This window comes from Pseudorasbora parva, chromosome 25, assembly GCF_024679245.1.
Source record: "Pseudorasbora parva isolate DD20220531a chromosome 25, ASM2467924v1, whole genome shotgun sequence".
NCBI lineage: Eukaryota > Metazoa > Chordata > Actinopteri > Cypriniformes > Gobionidae > Pseudorasbora > Pseudorasbora parva.
This window is the reverse complement of record NC_090196.1, coordinates 25,672,889-25,681,262: the sequence shown is the minus strand read 5'-3', so window position 1 is coordinate 25,681,262 and position 8,374 is coordinate 25,672,889. Positions and strand designations below refer to the sequence as shown.

Sequence of the window (8,374 nt, the reverse complement as noted above, 5' to 3'; positions counted from 1 at the left end):
AACGTGCAAACACAAAAAAGAAAAGGAAGAAGAGGATGTGTACTCTAAGGAGAGGTTTATACATACCTGAGCTATAGTGTATACAATTGCAGACTGTGCGTTAAGTGGCACTTTTCATAGATATGTTGCACTCATTGTTTTTAAGCATTAAAGGCATAAGTCCTGTTTTTGTAAATAAACGATTATATATGAGCATGAAAATGGCTATAGGTTTAAACACATTAGCCCTGTAAATGGCCAGTGCCAACTTGACTGTATTTACTGTATGTATATATACATTTTTAGCTGCCTGTCCCACATTTTGCTCACAACTCTGTTAAAAATTCATTGAAACTCAAGTGACATCATTTGGCCTGATGGGAAGAAAATTGCCTACATTTACATTGCAATGTTGCCTTGTTTCACCAAGTTTAACCATTCAATCCTGTTACTTATTGTAAGAAAAATATATTCCAACAAATTGTAACTTCAATTTCTGAAAAATATAAGTTTATTAATGATAATTAAACCAACATCTGGTACCAAACTCAACAGTGTGACAACTTCATTTAAGCAAAAATTTCAACCCTGTTATTTTAACATATATTTTAAATATTGATGTATTTAATAAATGTTACGTTTTAAACCCATCAAATGTCTGTATGCCACCTGTAAATGGCCAGTGCCAACTCGACTTATTAAATTCATAAATTAGTATAATATTTGAATATTTAATATACACCATAAAATAATCTGGTAAATTGATTTTTTGATAAATAATATTACATTATTACCTAATTCTAATTAAACTGCGATATTTAGCTATGTGCCCCACATTTTGATCACACAAAATTTGTCTCTAATAAATATTTAGACATGTCCAAAATTTTAGGAACAGAGTTGCATATATATATAACAAATAAAACCACTCATTTACTTAGAATAAAAATGCTTGTCAAAGAGAGGTGTTCTTTTTTAACAAATGATCAAACTAAAACATTAATTAATGTCTCTTTTTAAATGTTTAATTCAACTTTTAATGCCCTTTTTCAAAGTATTTCCGGGTTCTAGAACGGGTGCTTGAATGTCAGTCAGTAACACTCTGTTTAGTTCCTGTCTCTGTGAAGCTCTTCCTTATGAAAAGCATGATATGCTCTGATTGGTTGGCTGGACTAAAGTGTTGTGATTGGTCAACCGCTTCGATGTTTGGAAAATGTCACACCCCTTAACATAATTGTGAGTTTCAACCAAGCGGCAACCTCTCCCAGTTTCTCTTGAAGCCAATACGGAAGTGAGATAAACTGCAAATCATCGACTGGCCATTAGAGACAAGCTCCAGAAGGGAGGAAAATCTCATTGAGCCCCATGTTAAAGGGGTGGTAAAACACGGTTTCACTTTTCTAACTTTAGCTAGTGTGTTGCTGTTTGAGCATAAACAACATCTGTAAAGTTATAACATTCAAAGTTTAAAGCAAAGGGAGATATTTGCTTTTAAAGAAATCAATTTCTAAGGACTACAGCAAACAACTGGTTTGGAACTACAGCCTTTTCTTCTAGACTTGCTGACATCAGCAGCTCCAAAATTTACATAAACCCCTCCTCCGCGAATATTAAATAAGGGGGGCGAAGCCATTTTTAATTGCTGTGGAGAAGAATAGGCTAGAGTATGCTAGGTGGTTAGCGAATCACAAAACAGCTGGGCCAGCTAACCAATCAGAGCCAATTGCGTATTTTTGAGGAACTGGCTTCATAAAACCTGGAAACTATCAGACCGTTTTTACTAAGGAGAGACAGAACAGTGTACAATAAAGGTCAAATGTTTTTAAAAAATAAACACGTTACAGTGCACCCCACAAACCCAATCAAGCATTCGAAAGAATTTGTTTTACCATACCTTAAAATGCCCAACTTTACAGCAGAAATAAACATGTTTACAGCCTGATACATATTGTGGTTTTGGTCTATATAGCTAATTTTGTCCTTCATGTCAACTGAGGGGGGTGATTTTTTTTTTTAACTCATTCGTTTACATTATATAAAGCCTTAAAGTTCTGCATAATTAAGGGCGTGGCCATTTTGAGTGACAGGTGGGTAGCCGTTTGTCTGCTGTCTGTTAGTCATCACGTCACCTCAGCTCCGCCCACGTCCCGCCTCTTTGCCCAATGTCAGTTATCCGTGAGTGATGCGCGATGACGAGCTGCCAAGATGACGACTGCCAGCTCGTCTCTACTTCATACTTCAAAACTGCTCCTCAGAATCCTATGGGTGACGTCATGGGCACTACATCCATATTTTTTCAGTCTATGGTTTTAACAAAAAACTGACGCAACTCAACCAGTCCTGAGCCTCTTTATTATGCATGAATTATTTAAATGAGGAATTTTGTGACGTGTTCGTTCTGAGAAGAATGTTCTAAGACTGCAATTGAAGCGCTTTAGAGGGTTCAGAAACAGTGCTACTGATATAGAGAATAACTCTCTTTGCAGACCTTTTTCATGCTCAAATAGCAACATTAAAGTATAATGGGGCCCTTTTAAGATGTTCCCGTTCCCTCTTCACTAAAAGTAGCAAATAAAATTAAGTGTGCACATGAAATATAGAAACGATACAGTGAATTCATCTGTTTGGAATTAGTTGCGGTGCTAATCAAAGAACGATCTGGGAGCCGTACATCCACCCCTTGTGCGAGTAGACGATATCGGCCTCATTTTTAATTAGTTCTATTGGCTCAGCGAGAGAGGATTTTCTAGATCATTTATTTTTTCGGCCTAAAACATCCAATTATTCACTCTATGGGGCCCTATGATGACTGCCATAATTCCAGACCCTTTTTATCGAGCAGGACACGAGGCCTTTCTTAATTAAGTAAGATGCCCATTTCCATTTACTTCAACCTCCCAGAACATTGGCTGTGAAGTCATGTTCCTGGGACTCTCGTGCTGAATAAATCAAGGATAATAAAGTGCGGACCTGAGAATGGTGTGTGTGTGGCTGAGATCTATATCTCACCATCGAAGGCCGTCTTGTTGGGTAATAATGCATTATGCAAATGCAACCCTCCACAAATCCTATTAAAGAAGATAACATATCATTAAAAAGCCAATGTAATGCGTTTTTTATTTTTTTTATTTCTAAATGTATTAACTTGTTAAAAAGGACACCAGTCTGAGAATGTACAATGGCATGGTCTGAATAATAAAAGAGTAGATATTCTTTACGTATTCAGTTTGCGTAACTCACATGAAGGGAAACAAACTAGTGTATAAGCATCTCACACGGTCTTAATTTTCATGCTTGAATGACAGCTCATTTCGTTTGTTGTCTTGTGTCTATTTGCACAATTTATTATAAAAAATACTTGGGAATACAATACAAAAATCGCCATCATCAATCTGATAAAAACGTACTGTTCCGGTTCATGCATTAAATTGCTTTCGAAGTTATCCTTCACTCTACTGTCGAATTTATCAAGGGCTTTTCTGTCATTAGGGACACATTGTACAAAGAAAAAAATGGGGAAAAGGACAATTCAGAAAGACTCTATCATCATCCAAGCTATCATTTTAGATTAGGCTGAGTCTAATGTATAATTAAAGCCATCCATAATGCAATATAACAAAGACTCAATCGAAGACATCACTTGGATGGCTTTGCGGTTTTCAAAGTTCATGGAGACGTGCCATTCTTCTTGACATCATTGATCTGATTGCGGTGTCTGGTTAAATAAACATAGAGAGGCCAGGTGGCAAAAATAATCCTATCTTTTATAGAGGATTATAGGAGTGATTATCTGGCAATAAATCAAAGTCGCTGGATATTAAGTTGGCATGGCCACCTGAGGCTCCCTCCTCGCTCGCTGTTAACAATTACCATGACAAAGAGATGCTCGCCTGCTCGCTTGCTTTCTCCTTCTCCTCCATCTCACTCGTTCACCTTTCCTAAAAAGTTGTTAGCCGGGATGACTTTGTATATTTGTCTCCCAACTCTTTTGGTGTGTAAATGGATGTTCCGACAGTCTCCCAAGGGCCTGAAAAAAAGACACATTACAATCATCAGGGATCAGAAAGAGACGCGAATGAATAATTATGAGGAATGGCATCGCTCACTGTACACACATTGCGTCTCCTGCTTTTGAGCGAACAGATTAATGGCTGTCGGTAAGAGTAGGAAACACCTGCTAACTATTCATCAAACCAGACATATTCTGGCAAGCGACCTGTTTAGGAAGTTTAAGCATTATAATATGCATCTGAAAGCAGATGTAGGACATGCATGGACAGGCGTGTTGCTGCGTTCGTCCAGATTCCACCTTTAAGGATATTTCTTGCGGTGATTATCATGGTTGTTATCATAATTGTAATCATCATTAGTGCAATTAATTATTTCATAATTATCCCTGGCTCGGCGTAAGTGAAGTCTGATTTGAGGTAGAACGTCTTTGGCAGGAGTTTATAGCTTGGCAGATAAGGACCAATATCATAAGTGCTCTCTTCAAAATATAGCAAGAAACAAATCCTAACCCTAAATCTGTAAAAGTATATATGGGAGATTTTGAGCAAAAAGCTGAGAAAATCTAATTTTTGTCAAAGACTATACAACTAGATTGGATTTAGAATGATGATCACAATGATGAGCAATGTCCATCAACACCACCAATTCTTGCACAGTTCTATAGCTATAACATTTCATTTAGTATAAGGCCATTTTGATTTATATGCTGTTTAATGTTGGTGATCGCATTGTTTTACATATGCATATGCTTACATATAATATTGCTTGTTTCTTCATCTTCTTCAAATGTGCTTTGATCGGGAGATTCAGTAGCCTGACAAGCCAGATCCACATCAAGATCTGGGAACTCATCCTTGGCAGGGCTCAATCCGAGGGGCGGGATAAATGGTTGTCTTTCAAATTCCCTCTGCACGCAATTGCATAGCGCTACAACTAACTTGCAACTTGAAGCAGGGCTAGTTGATAGATTAAACTTTCACCGTATCCGGTCCGCAAAATTTTGTCAATGGCGGGAAAGTGTTGTCTCACAAATAACGGAAATGTAATTAAGGCTATTTCATGCAATTTGACTTATTGACACTGTTAAAGGAAGTGTATGTAAGCTTGTGGCCAAAACTGGTACTGCAATCACTTTCCCCCTTGACTCGAGGTCGCCAGATCGGCTGCAGATTCCAGCAGGAACGTTTGTAGCTTCAGCTGTGGTAACTAGAGCAGAGCTGGCAGCCCGGATGCCGAAACACTTCTGACTTTGTGATTGGTCGATAGGTGGAGGGCGGAGCTTCAGGCCAAAACACAACATGTCAACATCAACATCAGTTGAGAGCTGCAACAACAACTTTTAAATGACAATATCCTGGCCGGATTACTGTTGTCAGTGATATAAATTTTTTTGAAATTAACATGATTTCTTAACGTCTAATGACATATCAGGGCCATTTTATGATTAATTGAAATACATTTCTTACATACAGTTCCTTTAAAGAGTTGAATTTCAACATTTCAAACAACAAGTTGGACATATGATGGAATGCGCCCTGCCTGAAAGCAAAAATGGTTCAGGAATGGTTTGAGGAGTTTGAGGTTTTAACTTGGCCTCCGAATTCCCCGGATCACAATCCAATCAAGCATCTGTAGGATGTGTTGAACAAACAAGTCCGACCCACCTCGCAACTTTCAGGACTTCTGCTGCTAACATATTGATGCCAGATACCACAGCACACCTCCATGCCTCGACGTGGGTTTTTTTGGACACCATTTTAAGAAGGTGGTCATAATGTTATGCCTGATCAGTGTATAACATTGAGATAAGTCATAACCCGGAATTATAACTATTGTATTTATATAAAGCGTCCACAGGCAACTTTGCTTTTTGTATTTACCCTGCGTTGAAATCAGGATCATATGTCAAGAAACACGATCCCTGGCCGCATGTGGATCCATGGATCACTGGAGCTTTGGTAAGTTGAAAGGAACAGTCATGTTAAGTCCAACCTTTAGTTTAAAATAATAAACATTTGTTTCTTTTTCACAGTTTCCCCTATGAACTCCAGTCATGCAGCAGCTATTTTTCCACTTTGTGTTCTGGAGGGAAAGTGACATCAATGTAGCTTGACAAGCCAGCAGTTGCACAGTGAATATTGCCCTAAAGCAACACCTACTGTCCAACCTACTGTAATACCGCTACAACCTGTTTAAACGTAAATACCGTAATCGCACTGGGGATGACATGACAAGTCTAAGCCACATCACACTGCTCGGACAGCTCCATGTGTCATTTGGCTATTGCCTATTGTTGCTATTTTGGGATCTAAAACAACAATAAAAGCCATAATAACATGTTCATAAAAAAATTAAGAAAATTTGACACAACTTTGGGACACCGCCATGTAGCCGCAAGCATCACAACAGACAAACGAACCTCACGGATGATCCAGGTAAATGTGTGTGCTATTGTATAGTCCTATATTTTGCCCCCAAATCACTAAATCCTAGCCTGACAAGCCAGACCCACATCAAGATGTTTGGTCTGGAAACTCACCATTGACAGGGCTCAATCCGAGGGGCGGGATAAACGGTTGTCTTTCAAACTCCCTCTGCACGTGATTGGATAACGCTACAACCAACCAGAGCAACAAAGGTAAAGCGGAGCTAGTTGAAAGATTAAACTTTCACCGCATCCGGTTGGCAAAACTCCAAACACATCTTCCCTTGTTAAGAATGACTTCAGTGCCGTTCTTTGTTCTTTTCTCAGAGAAAAGCTTAACTCCAAGTCTTTCAGAGTCGCGGTCAAAGCTGATTCAAAAGACCGCCGTTCGCCAGTTTCTGTTTTTACTAGTAGCACGGAAGCGCAACTCTGTCGTCATTATGTTAAGTCCCACCCACCGACTCTTTACACGATGTGATTGGCCCAACCAGAGTTTGTTTTTACAGCTCAGAAGATATTGAGAGTTGCTAGACGACACTCACGGCAGATTAGATTTGCTGCCGCTAGGGTGGGTCTAGATTTCTAGGCTAACATCAATGCATACCCTCTATAGTGAGCTTGGTAACCCCTCATAAATCTTTAGCGACCCCTAGTGAGGGTCATGATTCCCAGGTTTGGAAACATTGCTTAAGAACTTGAATATGGAGAAGGTAATCCACAGAAAATAAAGCGAACAGACTCTTGGTCACAGAAAGTTCAGGAGCTAAAAGTGCATGTTTTCTGTTTCTGTTATGCATTTTCAACTACACAGATTCGTCTGATTCACGACCGTCTCACCTTTAGGTCAAGGCACGTCCAGACGAGGCATGTCATGCTCGATGTCGATCTCCCAGAAGCCTCTGTGAGGTCACAGTTCCATGTTAGTTGTCATCTGTATTTTCCTCCCACTTTTGTTTCTATTTTTAACCGGGATGGAACATCACTTTGCAGAACACCAAGTTCACTTTAGTCCACCAATGCCCACACATTTATTTTTAAGGGGTGTGAAGCTAAACAATGACATCCCGAGAAAGTAAAAAATGAGAAATGCTCACCGCTCATACCGAGACGATTTATTATTCAAAGATAATTCCCCCTCGTGAGCTTATCCTCATTGTTTGTTGTCAACTGGGCACGCTGTGGCCTGAAAAAAAGCATATTTGGAAAGTACAGGGATAATGTCAAACGCTGGAGGTGGGGGCGACACCAGCGCTCAGGTCTTTCAGTTCAGCAGGAGGGCCCTATGGACATTGAGCACACAATCTGGTCAGAGGGTGGCATCGATCACAGTGACAGTCCCTGCCACTTGTAACGTCGGAAATAACAACTCTTTCAAAACATTGCAGTGGGGGGTCACGGCCCTGTGTCGGACGTGGGAAAGTCATCTTTGACAAGCTGCAGAAAATCTGTTTTGAACACAAAGCCTTCAAAGGGCAATTTGCTTTGATTCTTTCACTTTTTTTTCTTTCTTTAGATTTAATAGACGATCCATACCTGGTGTTTTTTATTCCATGTCAGGCGATGGGAGAAGAAAAATGGACAGAAGCTTTTTTCTGTATTGTCATATAGCTTCCCATAGATTTTCTTATGGAGAAATATGAACTGACCCTCACAGACCACAGGAATAAAATCTATTGGAAGTCAATCTTTGTGTGAATAGTGAGAGCATCTGTTCCTTTTTCAGAAAACCTGACTTCTCACTTAGCGTGATTCTCTGGGTGAAGACATCATAGCTTCTGTTCAGTGGCACTTTATCACACTAGAAATATGAAAGCGAGAGTAATAATGAATATGACATTTGGAGCTTCTCAAAATCAGAGAAAGTGCCACTTCTGATCAAATCAGAAATTAAATTATGTCTATATGACGCATATATATATATGTGTGTGTGTGTGTGTGTGTGTGTGTGTGTGTGTGTGT

The 8,374-nt window shown here is 39.3% G+C and overlaps 1 long non-coding RNA gene across 1 annotated transcript; it reads right to left on the bottom strand.

Moving 5' to 3' along the window:
• Positions 1 to 3,296: 3,296 nt before the first annotated feature.
• Positions 3,297 to 7,601, bottom strand: LOC137065380 (uncharacterized). Its single transcript, XR_010901635.1, has 3 exons — positions 7,510 to 7,601; positions 7,253 to 7,371; positions 3,297 to 4,006 (listed from the first exon to the last, which is right to left on the bottom strand). It is a non-coding gene; the product is annotated as an uncharacterized lncRNA (long non-coding RNA).
• Between the last annotated feature and the right edge of the window lie 773 nt (positions 7,602 to 8,374).